Below are 17,088 nucleotides of genomic sequence, written 5' to 3' on the forward strand. Positions count from 1 at the left end.
GGCCTGAGCAGAAAGCAATGGCTCAAGGGCCATTATTAGAAGAGAAAGTACACCCAAAAGGATTGGAGCGGGCCTGAGCAGAAGCGTGATTCAAAAGGCTCAAAAGACCAAAGGCATCATTATTATTAGGAGAAAAAGTACATTCCAAAGAGTTTGGAGCGGGCTGAGCAAAAGAAGAGGCTCAAAAGGCCCTGACTGGTGAGGACTTAGAGTTTTTATCCCCATGTTTTTCCTCTAGAATGGGCTGTTCCTCTCTGGGCGTGGGACCACTTGATTGACACGCGATTGACAACAAGCTATTACATCATCTCTTTAGACTGTGCATATTCCTTCCCAGAATTCAGTCTGTTATAATGATATTAATGAACTTCTGGGCATATGTGTGATATTATAATGATGGTATAATGAGGCCCAGGTGAAATGAAGGTCATTGTAGCATTTACTGGCACAGGTGTGAGTGACTGGTTTAATCTAGTTGGGGATTTTGTACCCATGTGTTTCCTCATAGGGGTAATTACAATGAAAAAGGGAAGTTTTGGGTGGAGAGGAGAGGTCTTTGGGGCTGTCTCATTCTGTGGGTTGTGCTGGATGTGCAGGAATGCAGAGACCCAATGCCTAACTGCCGGCCTTGTTTTCCCCTTAAGAGAAGTGATCCCCATAAAATCTCTATGGGAAGTTGAGGGACAGGAGGTGTTTTTCTTCTGTATCTGCTTCCTGCTGGGCAGGGGTGTAGAGCTGTCTCTACCTATTGGAGATTCACGAACTCTCGCCCTATCTGTTCTTAGATGAAAGGAAGGGGTCTCAAGATACACCTGGAAGACAGTGTTGGCTTCTTTGGTTGGGACTGGTAATCTTGTTGGGGAATCATCTGTATCCTGAATGAGGAATAATAGATTTTAATTAATAAATTTCTTAAAGAGCAGAGCTCAAAGCTATTGATGTGGGGTGGCTGTGTGATGGAAAATCTGTCAGCTCTTACAGAGCCTGTAGCCATTCAGCTGGTCAGTCACTCAGGTGGCATCAATTGTCCAGGAGCTGGGTCCAGAACGGGTTAGAAAGAACATTAGGCTTCAGTGATTACAATCAACAAGTATAAATCACAAGTTTTAGGGTAATTATCTAAAGCAGGAGGTAAGAGCTAAAAAACTGGGAAAAAAGAAAACTTGAAAGAGAAGGAAACTTAAAATCTCTATAGGAAAGAAAACGTAAAAGTTTTTCAGTTGGGGGGGCTATTTGCCTGGCCCATGTCACAGTGTTAAAGAGAAAATCACGGGTCCCAAGTGAGTGGCATCACTCCTGCTAAAAGCCCAGGATACTAAACCTGTATTTAATACCTGATCTATTGCAGTTTCAAACTCTCCCAGAAACAATCTTGGTCTACTAATCTGGAATTTTCTGGTTAATACCGAGGTAATCTGTATTTACCATCCTGCATAGAAAGAGGCAATCTGCATGATAAAAATCCTTCCTTTGGGTTCCCTCCCCGTCAGGGTGTCCCACCCAATAATAATTCTTTTTTATTTTATTTTATTTTTGCGAATTTAATGCATATTTGGTTTTACTAGGGGTCAGGGACAGGGCGGGGGCATTCAGGGGTTGGCTGCCGTGGTCTCCTCCATCCAGTCCAGGAAGGACATAAGTTTGGTGAAGACGCCCGGCTTATTGGTTCGGGCACATGGGGTGTATCCCCAAGATGTGATTCCCTGAAGCACACCATCACAGATCAGCGGGCCCCGAGTCACCCATACAGGTGTCCTTGCCACCCTGCAGTGTCCAGCACACAGCATGACGTCTGTCACATTCTCGGTGTGGGCTTTGGCACACACATAGTTGGGCAGGAGCTTCAGGTCCACACACTGGAGCTCATGTGGGTATTCAACTACAAATGGATCTACTTCGATGTTGCCCCAGCTGAAGGCATAGCAGGAGCTCCTCAGTCGGGGTTCCTGGTGGGCAGGTCCAGGACCTTCACAGTATATGTTATTTGGGCGGGCTCTGCCAGGTGGAGCAGCATGATGTGATAGCCGTAGTCTTCTTCTGGATAGGTGGTGTGGTTCTTCAGGAGGCTCACGTCGAATTGAGGGTGTGGGAAGCTCTTAATGACCTGGATGAACTGTGCTGTGTCTTCATTCTCAGACAGGTTGTGGCGACCCAGCCAGAGCTGGTAATTACTGGGGAGAGAGAGGGACCAAGGGAATGAGGAAATAGGAGCGGAAAGGGAGAAGGGGCAGGGCAGCATGGGGGTGGGTCCCAAAGGAGAAAAAGAGAAACAAGGACAAAACTGAGTGCAAAAGGTTTAGAATCATGGAGAAATAGAGACAGTGAGAAAGCAAAAGAATGTGACAGTGGGAAAGGCAGATCCAGAAACAAAGAGAAAGGCGGTGAAAAAAAAAAAACAGCTTAAAAAGATACAGGAAATGAGAAAGGCAGAGGGTAGAACAGAGAGATGGAGCAAAAAGGAGGCAGGAGGAGGAGGAGAAAAGACAGAGAGAGTGAGAAACAGACAAATGGAAGAAGCAGGAGTGAAAGAACAGAGCAAGGGAGGAGACTGAGAAATAGACAAAGTGGGAAAGGGATGGGAGAAGTAAAGAGAGAGAGTGAGAAACAGGCAGATAAAAAAAAAGCTAGGAGGGGACAGAGAGAAAACTAATAATTCTTCTTTAACTAGCATCCTTGCCTCACCCTTCTTCCTATAAAATCTTCCCTTTTGTACAATCCCAGGGGCACCCTTCTACGTGCTGGATGGGTTGCTACTGGATCCATGAATTGCTTAATAAAGGCAATTATCTCTCTTCTCTTTTTCGTTTGAATTGTTTTTTTTTAATAGCAGTATGGACTTGCGAGGTGCATCGCTTTCTGTTGAGGTTGGTAATTGAAGATTCTTCCTATCGGAGTCTGTAATTCATGTTGTGGGGTAGTGCCTGATGCCTGCCCCCCCAACTCCATTTGAAACGAGGTTTCCCGTTATTAATTGTCACAAGATTAACTAAATTATGAACTTTGGGGAAAGGGATTTAGTCTTGTGCATTTTGGTGTTATTTAAATGTGGGGGTCATTAAGCTTCATGTGTAATGCTGGGGGGGAAAACTCAGTTTCTCATGTTGCACCCCAGAAAGGAGGCGGTGTAGCCGGCAGTTGTACGGGAGGACCGGGAATTGGAGGCTTGAGTCTTGGATGCTAGTTCTTAAGTTACTGTGTTCATTCACCAAAACCGTACTAACCCCCTTCCCGGTGCTGAGCGCTGGGCCAGGTGCCCTGTGACAGCTCTGGGCTGAAGAAAAAGGAGGACACCGTTCCCTACAGGGGTTCTCAGTGCTTCTTAAGGATGTGACTCCCAGAAAGGGGGAGGAGGCTGGCCAGACGCAGCACTCAACACCCCTCCCTCTGGATAGTTCTACTTGAAGGTTACTCTCCCAGGAGATGCTTTTTTTTATTATTATTATTGTATTTAACTTTTATTTATTTAAGTGTGTTTTCCCAGGACCCATCAGCTCCAAGTCAAGCAGTGGTTTCAATCTAATTGTGGAGGGCGCAGCTCTCAGTGGGCCATAATGGGGAATCGAACACGAAAACCCAGTTGTGAAGAGGGCCCGCGCGCTCTAACCAACCGAGCCGACCAGCCACCCAGGCGATTCTTAGGCGAGAAAAACTACATCTAAGATGGCGCCGCAGGCCCCTCCGCGGCCGCCATCTTGGTAGTTCCCGCGGCCAGCGAGCCCAACGCACCTCCGCCCGGCGCCCTCAGCGCGCCTGCGCGCCCGCAGTCCCTCCCCCCACCCCCCCCCTCGCCGCTGCTGTTGCAGCCGAAGCCTGCGCGGCTGCTGCACTGACGGCGGGTACCCGAGCCTCAGGTGAGTGAGCGCCTCAGCCGGCGCTGGGGAGGCGCGGCGCTGCCTGCGGGGGCGTCGCTCCCCGGGCCTTTCCTTCCCCGCGTCGTCCCCGCTGCGCTGTGGGGGCCCGGGGCTCGTCCGACCAGCCTCCTCCGGCTGCTCCCGGCGCCCTCTGCCCTCCCGGCTCGCGGGACCGGGGGCAGCCCGGCCTCCCCCGGCCGCTCCCAGAGCCCGGGCGGTGGGGCCCTGCGACGACCCCCCAGGCGGCAGCGTGCGGGCGGCCGCGGCCGAGCCTAGAGGCGCCCCAAACCCTCGGTTGCAGAGACCCCACCCCACGCGCGACCCCCTTTCTCGCTCCTGCTCCGCGGGAGGCGGGACTCGGTGTGCCTCCTTGTCGGGCACCCATCTATCTCCCGGTCCCAGTCCCAGGGCGGCGCGGAGGATGAGTGGTGAGCTTGCTTTGTGTCCGAGCGGCCCGGGCGCAGCAGATTGCATCCTCTGGCGGGACCCCACGGCGACCCTGCGAGGGAGGGGCCTCGTCACCCTGCGTGCTAGACGAGGACACGGAGGCCGGCAGTGGTGGATTACCTGCCCAAGGTCACGCAGCTGGCCAGGGGCGGGGGTGGCCCTTGCCCCCCGGGTCTGGGGCTCTCCGGCCGGTACTGTTTGGATTTAATCTTGTACCTTCAAAAAAATTTGAAATACACTTTGCTATGGAGTTGCTTCTTCAACGTCGCAAAAGACTGCACACACAGTATTTTCTGGTTGGAGTACAATGGAAGTGTTGCTGTAACAATAAGTAGTAGGAACGTTATTCATAAGAGCTAACGTTCATCCAACGTTTGCTGTGTGCCAGGGATCTTGCTAAACAATGAAGATTATCTCACTTAATAATAACCTCAGCATTTCCCTGTCCAATGCCTCCCCCTTCCTTTTCAGGCACCTTTTTTTTTCTGCAGAGCTGGCCTCTCTCTCACAGGTAGACTAGGAGCCTCATGGCTTAGGAGGCGGAAGCTCTGACTGGCAGAACAGGGGTAAACCTTAGATGCCTGTGTCCAAATTTTCCCCCTAGCCTGGTCCCCAGAGGATATAATTAGCCTTCCTTTAGTGGCTGCTAGAGGAGCAAGTTGGGCTGATTGGATGTGGAGGTGACAGAGCAAATTTGGCGAGCACTCGCCTCCTTCTGGGGCTTTCTGGCTCTCTTCTAAGGCTGGGCTTGAGCATTTTGATAAGTAAGACAAAGTGAAAGGAGAAGGAGAGCATTGACGGAGGTGCTACATACATCTAAGACGCCTCCATGATTTAAAGTCCCAAAAGTACAGCTGTAAAAATATGAGAATATTTCTTCCCCAACATAACGAGCTCAAACTTTTTTTCTTCCTTAGCAAATCCTTCTTACGCACTTAAAAGCTTCACTAACTCACCACTTCTCTGTGAAGCCTTCCTTGCTTGATTTTCCCAATTAGAATTACACACACACACACACACACACACACGTGTGTGTTTGCAGCCCCAAGAGCTTGGCTTATAGTAAGCAGGCCCTTAGTAAAAACTGAATTTCCGCTACTCCTTTTCATTACTCATAAGAGTGATGTTTTCTTGCGGCCCTTCTGTTCTTCCTTCTCGCCCTTCAATTTCTCTTTGTTATCCCTCCTTTATTTTATGTTTTCCAGTTTTATTGAGAAATAATTGACATACATCACTGTATACATTTAAGGCATACAGCATTATGGTTCGATTTATGTATATTGTGAAATGATTACCACGCTAGGTTCAGCTAACATCCATCTTCTCATATATCGATACAATAAAAAGAAAAAGAATAAAGGAAAACAATTCTTTTTCTCCTGTGATTCAACTTGCTCCTTTAGATTCAACTTCTGGTCATCAACAACCGCTCAGAGGTATCCCATCCACCCTGTTTCTGAAAATTTGCAAATAAAGGTCCTGTACCAGAAAGCCTATTTATCACCAACAGTAGAGTTAATATATGCCACTAAGTATATGGAGCAGTTTTTATTTGCATGTTACAGTAAGGTAGCCGGAGGTTTATGGCCTTGTGGTCTATCCCTAAATGCATGTTAGATTTATTTTTACATTCTCGGCCTTCCATGTCTGACTGCCCCTGGTGCTATCAGAGTCATCACAATTTTTTTTTTACCAGAAATCATTTCATAGTATTTATAGTAGTAAATATCCAGAAGGGCCCTTTGGGAGGCAGCAAGATCTGTGCATAGGTTCTCTACATAAATAAAGCTTTTTAAAGAGTTCTTCCAATAATTTTCTGCAAATATATTGAGCTGTGATGTGGAAGGCATCGTGCTAGGTATGGTGGAAAATTCACCGTTGACTAAAACATGGTTCCTGTCGATAGAGCTTACTAGCTAACTGGGAAACACCGTATCTAACTGTAACTCAGGTCTAAAAATTGCCATGATAGCTTTATAAACAAAGCAATAAGAGAGTATAATGGAATAAGATATTCCCACATGGGACATTTCATAAAATCATGCACTGTTCAAGCTGAAAGGAAGCATCATTGAGTTCAACCTTCTCGCTTTTCAGCCCTCATCCTAGGAAGAGAACTTATCCAAGATCACAGAACTGGGGCTACAACTTGAAATCCAGACTTTTTATCCATTAAAGGTTTGTCAGTATTTCAGTGAATTCATCCATAAAAACATTAACCAGCAAATCTTTTAAAATGCCATTTGTGTGCTTAGAACAGGGTTGAGAAAGAGAACAAAAATATGATTCATGTCTCAAGGAGTTTATGATCTCTTGGGGAATAGTACTTTTCTGTGACATTGAAGACAGTGTGTACCTAACTGTTAAATCCGGTGGTAGAGGGACTAGGCACGGCATAGGAGTTGGGAGGGGTGCAAGACAGATCAATCAGGAGCCGTGGTACTGAGGGCGCTTTGGGAAGGAGTGAGGACTTTCTGGGCTTTGACAGATGGGTAGGGTCAGAATTAATCCAAAGGACAAGGAAAGCGTTTTGAAGTAGGGTGGTAAAACTGAAGGAAGATAACAATGCTTGATGTGTTTAAAGGACAGGACAAAACCCTTGCTTGACCAGGGTGATTTGACTGGATTCGAGAGCAGTGGTTCTGAACCTTGAATCCCATCAGAATCTCCAGAATGTCTGCGTCAGTAGGTCTGGAGTGGCTCCCGAGAACTTGTGTTTCTCAAGTTCCCTGATGACGCTGATCCTCCTAATCCAGGGACAACACTGAGAATCACTGGATTAGAAGGTTGAGAAGCTAGTGTCAGAAACTATCAAAGAACTGGTTCCAAAAAGTGTGTGTGTGTGTGCGCGCGCGCGCTCCTGTGGGCATGTTATACACCAGCATAGGTAAGTTCTGGAAAGATACATTCCAAACCGTAGTACTAGGAACTTCTGGAAGTGGGATGTAGGGTGTTGGAGAATTCACTTTTTACTTTATACCTTTCTATATTCTTTTTGCCTTGTGCACATCATTGCTTTTGTATTTTAAAAAAGTGAGTCCTTTTTGAAGATATGTACTGTACTAAAATATTTATGGATTAAAAAAGCTCGCTAAAGTAATCTAGTGTCATACAACCAATATTTTTAAAGTGTCTCCTGTATGCAGATGCTGCTAGGATCTGGAAATGAAAAGCCTTTGCTGAAGTTTTAGTTTAGTGATTGAGACAGGCAGATAACAGCTCTACTGAGTTTCATGAGCTTCATAAGAGCAAGGATGAGTGTCTAGCTCTGTGTACAGCAAGGTAATAGGCACTTGGTAAATGATGAATGAATGAATGAATGAATGAATGAATGAATGAATGAGCAAATCCAGGCAAGAAGTGAGGACAGTCAGAAAGAGGGCAAATGAGAGATTCTGGAGGAAAAATTGACAAGCCTACATAGGGATGCTGAAAGGAAGGGGTATGGCAAGGACTTTCAGGTCCAGAGATTGATAACATTTTGGGTTTACTGTAGAATTGGGTGTCAGGTCATCTATTCTGAAAGACTTTTTTTAAAACCTCCCAACCCCCCCTTTTTTGAGACCACTTGGAAATAACACACAAAAACTTAACTTAGATTGAGTATGAGTACTTACCAGGTTTCAGGGCTTTCTTTGGTAGAGGAAATTTTTTTTCTTTAATCACAGTGCTAGTTTTATTGTGTTTATACCATGTTTCCCCGAAAATAAGACCTAGCCGGACAATCAGCTCTAATGTGTCTTTGCCAAAAGACGCATTAGAGCTGATTGTCCGGCTAGGTCTTATTTTCGGGGAAACACGGTAATATTTACCTGCAGTGTGGCCATTACATATTTACTATGTGAAATTAACTGAGTTGCATGGAAGATGTTTTAAATACCATACGAAAATGGGTTGTATTATGTTTTTTGAGCTTATCTCTTCAGTGAAAGGTATGGTACAGTCTACTCAAAATTCTGTCACGTGTCTCACAGTGCCTCACAAAATTTGACTATTATTTTTTTTAAGATTCTATTGGAGAAGGGGAACAGGACTTTATTGAGGAACAGTGTGTACTTCCAGGACTTTTTTCCAAGTCAAGTTGTCCTTTTAATCTTAGTTGTGGAGGGTGCCGTTCAGCTTCAAGTTGTTGTCCCTTCAGTCTTAGTTGTGGAGGGCGCAGCTCAGCTCCAGGTTTAGTAGCCGTTGCTAGTTGCAGGGGGCGCAGCCCACCATCCCTTGCGGGAGTCGAACCGGCAACCTTGTGGTTGAGAGCCTACTGGCCCATGTGGGAATTGAACCGGCAGCCTTCAGAGTTAGGAGCATGGAACTCTAACCACCTGAGCCACCGGGCCGGCCCAAATTTTGACATATTTTCAGTCCTAAATAAATATCCCTTGTTGATGGCTGCATGGGGTATGCTTTGGAGGAAAGACAGCTTTGTTGCTTTCTGAGTTGAATTCTATACAGACACTATTTACATCACCAAACAGGCTGTACATACACTATTAAACTTGTTTGCTATTAAAGAACGTATGATGTGCACTGGGTGTTCTCCCCAACTTTTGCTGTGGAGGTGCTCTGTTTTATCTTCCCCAGAGGTTTAATATAGGAAATGAAAATTAATTTCTCAAGTAGATGGGTGGCTTCCCCCAGGCTTTGGTTATGTCATCAGACTATAATCTCTTCACCACCTAAAAATGGCCACAGTCTACAGTTGGGGATTTTCAATTGATCAAGTAAAAATTTCTGCTACAACCACTTTTCACACTTGATTTTATTCCTTATTAAGATTTTGTATCTATTTGAAGATAAAGCTGTTTCAAGTTTAAAGGCAATAGCTATTATTTTGGGGGAACAGGGAGAGTGATGGCCCAAAAACTCAAACATAATAAATCAGGATAAGGAAAATTGCATGTAGCTTGGAAAAACAGTGTGAAGTTGCTTCCTATTTGTAATGATGACCTAAGAAGACTTGTCAGCTTTTCCTTTAATTGGTAATTGTCTTGTGGTAATTGTTCCAGAAATACCATTTGCTTTCAAAACAGACACAGTTGTTTATTAAAAATAACAGTTTTATCCTTATAATGCTCCTACATTTTTAAGCATGAACTTTCAACTTATGGATAAAAATTGAAAGCTTTTTAAAAGTGACATTTCAGTTCTAAAGCTGTTTTATGTGAAGCAGTAATGCTCTATTTACCAGAGAGAGAAGAGAGGAATCAGGTTATATGTCTGTTTCTTTCTACAGTTGAGAAAGCTCTGGGGACGTGGCCCCCCCTGCTATTCTTCAACTTTGAAGATGTTGCTTCTTTTAAACCTTTGTGTTGGAACATGAGTTTAACCAGGGTGTTGACTAAAATGTCACTTTGGATAGTTAGGCAGTCCACAGGTTTGCTTTTCAAATATTACCCAGATAGGTGCAATTCTCTCCGATTAATTAAAGTAATAATGCTAATACCTAACCATACCTAACTTTGTATTAGTAATACCTAAGCTTTATATGATGCTCTTCAGTTTCAAAATTCTTTGTTCAATAAGATCCTGGTAAACTCCGGTAGCCAAACCTGAGAAAATAAGTAGAAGAATTAATGATCAGTTGGCATCAAGTGGGAACAGTTGTTTGTAGAGGCCTGCCCAAATTGTACATACAGGCTGCTCAGATTTAAATCCTTACTCTGCCATTTACTAGCTGTGTGACCTTTGGCATATTACAAAACTGCTCCAAGTGTCAGTTTCTTTATCTATAAAATAGGGTTTACAGTATGTGGAAAAATGAAATAATGAAAAAAGTGCTTGTCATGGTATTTGCCATAGAGTAACTGCTGAATAAATACAGCTAGTATGAGTCTTAAGTACTGCAGCTTAGGAATCTGGTTGGTTCTTTACCACCCAGGCTGTGTTGGAGAACACAATGTTTTCAGGGGTTCTTCCTTACAGCTGAGGGGAACCCGGAGCCCAGCCCAAGAGCACATGCCACGGCCTTGCCAGCAGCTGCTTCCTTCAGAAGTGGAAGGCAGAGGGAAGTGCTTCTGCTTCCAGAGTTACTGCAGTATGACCCCCATGTTACAACGTCAGCTGCTGGCTGGGTGTCTGGGATGAAGGAGAAGGCCCCTAGGTGGGTGCGTTGGTTTGTCCTAGTGGTTATCTGTTCCAGTACCCTGGGGTGAATAGAATAAACATATAGCACAGATTCAGATTCCCAGTTTTTGCAAACCTCCCCATGTACTGCCTGCTGCCAGAATCCAGGAATGACACAATGGAAAGGTGGGCCTGTTGTAAAGAGTGCTGCCCTTTTCGGGAAAACACAAGGGGTGTGGATGGCCCTTATCCAGGGCAGAGGACCAGAGGAGTGTCTGTTGTTCAAATGAGGGTCTGTGAGCATGCCTTAGCAGCTACCTTTGATGCCTTTCCCCCCATCTTTGCTTATGGGATAGATTCTGTTGAGAGTATTTCTTCTAGTGAACAGGAACCCAGACTTTACGTAGTACAAAAACTCAGTGAGCTGTATGTTAAACAGTCATTGTTTCTTCCATGGAGTTGGGTGGTTTGACTTCTTTATCAGGCCTTCTGGGGAGTCTCCTGAGACCCTTTCCTAAAGGCCCCCAGGAGACAGCAATGAAACCAACATCCATTACCCTTGATGCTTGTGGGGGTGTTTAAGTCAATAGTTTTATGATTCGATTAATTCAGGCTTTAACCCTGGAAAACTTGACAGCTAAGTCATCAGATAATTGTGCTTCTTACTGACTGAAGTATGGAATTCAGCCCAATACCCTGAGAGCTCTTTCAGAGCCTGGAGTAGGAAGGAGTTCAGATGCTGTCCCAGGCCTTCACCTAACTGGCTGTGTGCATTTATGCAAATCACTGCAATTTCTAGGCCTCTTTTCTCATCTGAGGCTGAGGGCATGACTGTAGACCAGTGGTTCTCAGTCCTGGCTGCATAGAAGAATTGCCTGTGGAGTTTTAAAACCAATTCCAGGGACTTAAGTTGGATCTTTAGGGTTGGGGCCTGGGCGTTGCTGCTCTTCAGAGCTCCCTAGGTCTTTCTAACGTGTAGCTAAGATAACTACCAACTGGATAAGATGGCCATGTTTTAAACAACTGTGTCATTCTGCTCAGGAGCCCTCAGTGTTGTCTACGCAGAAAGTCCAATTTCTGTGCTCTGTGTTCTGACCAGCCTTGCCTTCTTTCCCAGCTGCATTGTTCTTAGTGTCTCCTGGATGTCCTCACCTGAAATGCCCTCTCTCCCGTTCCAGCTATCCAAAAAGTTTTCCTATTCAAGGCCCACCAGTCTTACCTCTGGGAAACTCCTGGCCGTGCTCCTTAGTTATGTCTCCCACCTCTGCACTGGCTCCAAGCTTCGTTTAGCTCTGACTAAATACAACGAACACTAGATGCAGTGTAAGATGTGATACTCAAGCAACATCCTGTCCTCTTGGGGAGGTGGGACACATGGCAGTACCACTGGTTTGACTTACACTATTCCGTATCCGTGTGATATCTTGTATGGCTGGCTACCTCGTTACGTATGTATACCTTGTAAGTATTAGTTGACAGATAGCTATCTCTGACCTGACTTCAATAAGCATTTTTAGCCTTATCTCCTATTTCCAACAGGGACCTACGGTTCTTGCCAAACTGGATCATTTTCCAGCAGACCTGTGCTTTCTCATCTGTGTTTAAGTTAATTCTCTTTCTGCACTTCCTTCTTTTAGTCTTCTGTCATCCTCACCTGCAGGAATTGTATTTATTCTTCATGATCCGGTTCAAGTATTACCGCCTCCATGAATCTTTTTCTCTGCACCCACAACTGCATTAACTGTCCTTTGCCCTAAACCTCCCTAACCCTTAGAATAGTGGTTCTCAACTGGGGGTGACTTTGCCCCCCAGAGGACATTTGGCAGTATCTGGAGACATATTTGTTTGTAACAACTGTTGGAGGAGGGTGTTACTGTCAAATTTAGTGGGTAGCGGTCAGGGATGCTTCTAAACATTCTCTGCACAGAACAGACGCCACAACAACAAATTATCTGGCCTGAAATGTTCGTGGTGCTGAGGTTGAGAAACTGCTTTCGAGTTTGTTGAATTCATAGGCTCATGTTTATAGTGCTTTGAACTGTAGTGAGTTGTCTATAGACTTAATCTCCCCTACTCAATTGAATTAATGAGTGAAGGCAAATCCCAGTCCCAAATCTCAGCTTTCTTGTTATTAACTTGATAATCCTAGAGCCTGTGGCCTGATCCTAACTATTCAGTGTAATTTGGGACCAGAGATAAAGAGGTCCTCAGCGTGAGGTGGTGCAGTGAGGCAGTGTGCTGAATTTCTCTCCTTTCACCACAAGTCTTCATCTGTGATCACCTGGGCGGCATGGTGATACAGGACCCAGAGCGAGCATTGGGATCAGGAGAAAACTGGGTTTCAGTTCCAGCTATTGCCTTTATTAGTTGTGTTGTTTGGGTCAATCCATTTCACCTTTTAAGCCTCCGTTTCCTCATCTCTGATGGATGGCCGTGCCCCGGTGTTTTAGCTCACGGTGCTGTCAGGATCATCCAATAAGATGCTAGATATAAAGGTGCTCTGTAAGTTGTAGAGTGCTATAATAATTACTCATTCAGCCAGTGTTTTACAGGTAAAAAGAGGATGTGTGTTAGCTTGCTGTAGGAGCACCACTGTACTTTCTAGCCAGCCCCCTAGCTACTTCCTGCAGCTTTTCATCTAGAGCTGTTTCAGCACCAGCTCCTGCCGGCCCTGTCCAGCTCGTTCTCCTCAGTATGCCTTCTTTGTTTGCTGCCTTCATTTTGTTTAGCTTGTCTCTCTGCAGTCTTGCCAAAACCCAAAGTGATTGACTTTGCCTCTAGAATACAAACGAGTGGCCTGGCATCAGCACATCCTGGCAAAGCCTGTGAAGGCCAGACAAATTACCTTGGTCGTGGGGGAAAGCTACAAAACAAAACAGCGGGTAATTTAGAAAGCCAGTAGTGTGTATAGTCCTTTCTTGTCTTTTTTAAAGTAACAAAGCAATGTTTCTAAGCTCTAGAACTCTCAGTGAGCTTTCAGCTAAAAGCCTGCCACGCTCATGTCCCTGGGGACAGGCCAGCTGCACCCCCCCCCCCCCCGCCACTGATTTGTTGAGTGACCTTCCCTAGTCTGACCCTCATCAGGTTGGTAACTTAGTGACCTCTTAGGATTGTAGTAAGAATCAAATGGGGGATGACACCCTGGGGAAGAATGTAAAATTTAAAATACTACATTTAGAGGGAATTTCTGGGTCATAGAATGTCAGCCCTATTAGGAGCCAGAAAGGTCATGCTGCCCAACCTCTTCCCTTGACAGATGGGGAAACCGAGGTCTAGAAAGGTGAAATGCTTTACCCAGTGCCACTCAGCTAGGTAGGGGCTTACCTGGGTCTAGAGTCCTCATCTGATGTGCTTATGGGCTCTTTCTGTGACTAGAAGCATTTGGGCACCCATTTTTTCTGAGTGAGCAAAGGTTGCACTCAGAAACATACCATCGCACTTTATTTTAAATGTGTTCTACAGAGCCCTAGCCGTCTCACCACTTCAGCCTGCGCCCCACACTTCCTTCTGTTCTCTATTTCAGAGTTTTGGTGCAAAAATGAAAAGTCAGTAGTCTTGATCTTTAAAGGTTCTTCTGAGTGCTGATTGAGTATCAAAGAACACTGGTTCTCTCCTGACCATCCTGGGAACAGTTTTGCTTACATTTAAATTCAGAAATGTCAGGTTCTGTGTTTCTAAAAAGTCATAGTCATGGCTGTTTTTTTCAGCACGGAGAACTGAACCTCATTTTTCCGAGATTTTAATCCGATTGACTTTCACTGTTAAAAGATAAGGGCCCTTTCTTTGTCCTCCCCTCCTCCTTACCTCCTCAGCATTTGGCCGTTTTTCCTCCCCTTTCCTGTAAATTTCTCTTCTCCCTTGGCTTCTTTGACTTTGTGTTTCTGCATTATCTTTGGCATCTGTTGAGCATTTTTTTTTGTTTCTTACTTCTTTTGTCACTGCGTTGTCTTTCAGAAGAGCTCAAGGCGAGCAACTCCTCTCTGTCTCTGGTTTGGTGACTGCTGTAAAGGAGGAAAAATAATTGTCCTTCTAGCCCCCCTAAGTTCTTCTGGCTGGACTGATAACCAAGTTAGCACAAGAAAGATTAGCAGGAGAAAAACCTGTATACATGGGAAGGACCCAGGAAAACTGAGTAACTTGCCAAAATGTCAGGAGTCATCACCTTAAATACCACCTTCAGCTAAAGACAAAAGAAGGTGTTGGGGTTGGAGAGTCACTCCTGGGAGGTGACCTGGCAAGCAGAGTAAACAATAAAATTGTTATGTAGATTTAAGTCCTGGCCTACTCTGGTGATGGTGAATGCACGCCTGGTATAGTGTGGGAAAGCCTCACAGATCGAGATGTCCCTTACAAATGTAAATGTCCCTTTACTTAGTTACAGAGCTTTTCCCATGTCTGCTGTTTCATAAAGTTGATCAGCCTGAAATAATCTGTATCCCAAAGAGGCGTATTTTGGGGTAGCACCTCTGCTCCCCTCAGCACCTATAGATTTTCCTCACTAAATCTCACTCCGTCCTGTGCTTGGGTCTCTTGGATGCCCACATTTCAGCTGTGACTCAAAATTGATTTTTTTTCACCACTTTCTCTGTTGTTGCTTCTTAATTCCCCCATTTCCGTTTATTTTGCCATCATTCTTTTATCCCTTTAAGTAGAAACTGGGAGACGAAGAAACTTTACCCTCTAGGTTCTTTCAGCTGATCTAATAATTAAATAAACATGAGATAGATTAACAAGAGAAGATAACCAAATTTAATTATATACATATGTGTGGGCACCCCCGCATACATGAGAGTCAGAGATCCCACATAAATCAGAGGTTCAGAGGCAGAAAGGAAAATTGAGGTGTATATAAGACATTCTGGGCTAGGGATGAGGTGATTGCGGGCAGAGCACACGTTCAGTCATTGGTTTGCCCTGCCATATATAGATAGGTAAAAAGATCACTCCTGGTGATAACTCTTATCTTGGGCCAGGTTCCGAATTTAAATTGTTCTAGATAGTGTGGGGGGGGCGGAGTCGCGAAATTTCTCATGATTCTGTTACTGTAGTGAAGGTCTGTCCGGCTGCTCGCCACAGGAAAGCCAAAACTGAGAGGCGAGGTTGGTGGAAAGAAAAGCTGGTTTATTCAGAATGCCGCCATTCTGGGAGGGTGGCAGACTCCTGTCCAAAAGTTGTCTTGCCCCCAACCCCACCCTGCCGCCACACCTCCCAGTATGTCCCAAAGGTTTTATAGGCAGGAAAGGGAGGTTGGTCAGGTAATTATGGAGAAAGGTGCTTCCCAGGGGCAGGTTTGTTTCAGGGATAGGAGTGAATCTTCACAGATGTAAAAACTTCTTTCAAGTCAGTCTCCTGGAGCTTTCCTTGAGGAATCTGGGGTTTTTGAGCCTGGTGTGCACTCTGTCTGGAGTAAACAGAATCATTGAAACTGGTGTGCATACTGTGTCTCCCCGAAAATCAGACCTAGCCTGATAGTCAGCCCTAATGCGTCTTTTGGAGCAAACATTAATATAAGACCCGGTATTATATTACGTTATATTATATTATTATATTAATTATATTATACCCTTATTTTATAGTAAAATAAGACCGGGTCTTTTATTAATGTTTGCTCCAAAAGTCGCATTAGAGCTGATTGTCCGGTTAGGTCTTATTTTCGGGGAAACAGGGTAGTAAATGTGTATTAAACAGAGTCATTAAGGTTTGGTGGGAAGGGAGGGAAGCAAAGAAAAGAAAACTTTCAAAAAGTTCCAAGCTAAACTACACTGTTCAATTGAATTACACTAGAGGTTTAAATCTCAAAATAGAAGAGATAATGTCACCGTTACAAGTCCACCAGGGTCTCGGTTGCCTTTAATTCAAAATAGTCCACATAACCACTCAGGCACATCTTGGGGTGGCTTGTTCTGAACCCCTGCAAAACCATGGCAAAATCTGACTCTTCTCTGACCTCACTCTATTTTTTACCAGCTTTAGCGCCCAGGTCTTCCTTGGTTGTATCTGTGATTCCAGTAGTGGGGTCAGACTCTTGTCACCTTTCACTAGAGTTTTGCTCTAAGCTACTAAACTTCTCTCCAGTGTACTCCCCTTCTAGTTTAGCTTGTTGGATTTTCCTGAAATCCCACCTAGTTTACTGAAATCCGTTTTAGACAAAGGCAGGATAAAATTAGATTAACAGTCTTTCTCCACCCCATCTTCATCACCTCTGTCGGGATTGGTGCTGATAATCAAGCCTTTCAGTTACTCAGCTCTTCAACTCACATGATCGTCACTCCTCCTCAGATGATGACGTCACCGATTGACCTGGCATCACTCAAAACCAATTATGTCTAAGATCCTAAACAAGGTCCCCAGGTGACTGCCTGTTTGAGGCTCAGTGCTCTAAAAACAAGCAAGAAATACTGTTGTTTTGGAACTGGTTACCAAATAATAGCTGGAACTTTGTTTCTCTTTCCCCTGTTCTCCTAGTCCTCGGCTAACCACTGAGACTCTGAGGTTTCTTGTACTGGTATGATGGCTCAAACCTTCATTCTAAGGCATCTGAGTCATTGGTGGTGTAGGATTGGTCTGGGCTTCTATTACCTTTGCTTCAAGGAGGTGCCCTGTGGATAGAGAGGAAGAAACTTGCCCAGGCTCCTACAGACAGTAGATGGAGCTTGGCGTAGACATTATGGTGTAGAGGGAAAAGCGAAAGCTTTTAAATCCTTTCCCTGTTACTTTCTTAGATGTGGGA

The 17,088-nt window shown here is 44.9% G+C and overlaps 1 protein-coding gene and 1 pseudogene across 5 annotated transcripts in view; one reads left to right on the forward strand and one right to left on the reverse strand.

Annotated features, from left to right (window-relative positions):
• Window positions 1-1,589: 1,589 nt before the first annotated feature.
• On the reverse strand, window positions 1,590-4,325 carry LOC308490764 (annotated as a pseudogene). The gene is made up of 2 exons: window positions 3,727-4,325; window positions 1,590-2,171 (listed from the first exon to the last, which is right to left on the reverse strand). The product of its transcript is annotated as an uncharacterized misc_RNA (transcript).
• The window catches only part of NDRG3 (NDRG family member 3), a 69,874-nt gene continuing 56,559 nt past the window's right edge, over window positions 3,774-17,088 (forward strand). For 2 of the 4 annotated variants that reach the window (XM_081033863.1, XM_081033865.1), the window contains exon 1: window positions 3,774-3,851. The gene's annotated coding sequence lies outside the window, so the exon portion shown is untranslated. Of the gene's footprint in view, window positions 3,852-6,400; window positions 6,477-17,088 lie in introns of those variants that run through there. The other 2 variants (XM_081033864.1, XM_081033866.1) reach the window with 1 other exon arrangement.

The sequence above is a fragment of the Rhinolophus hipposideros genome, assembly GCF_964194185.1.
Source record: "Rhinolophus hipposideros genome assembly, chromosome: 22".
Classification (NCBI taxonomy): Eukaryota; Metazoa; Chordata; class Mammalia; order Chiroptera; family Rhinolophidae; genus Rhinolophus; species Rhinolophus hipposideros.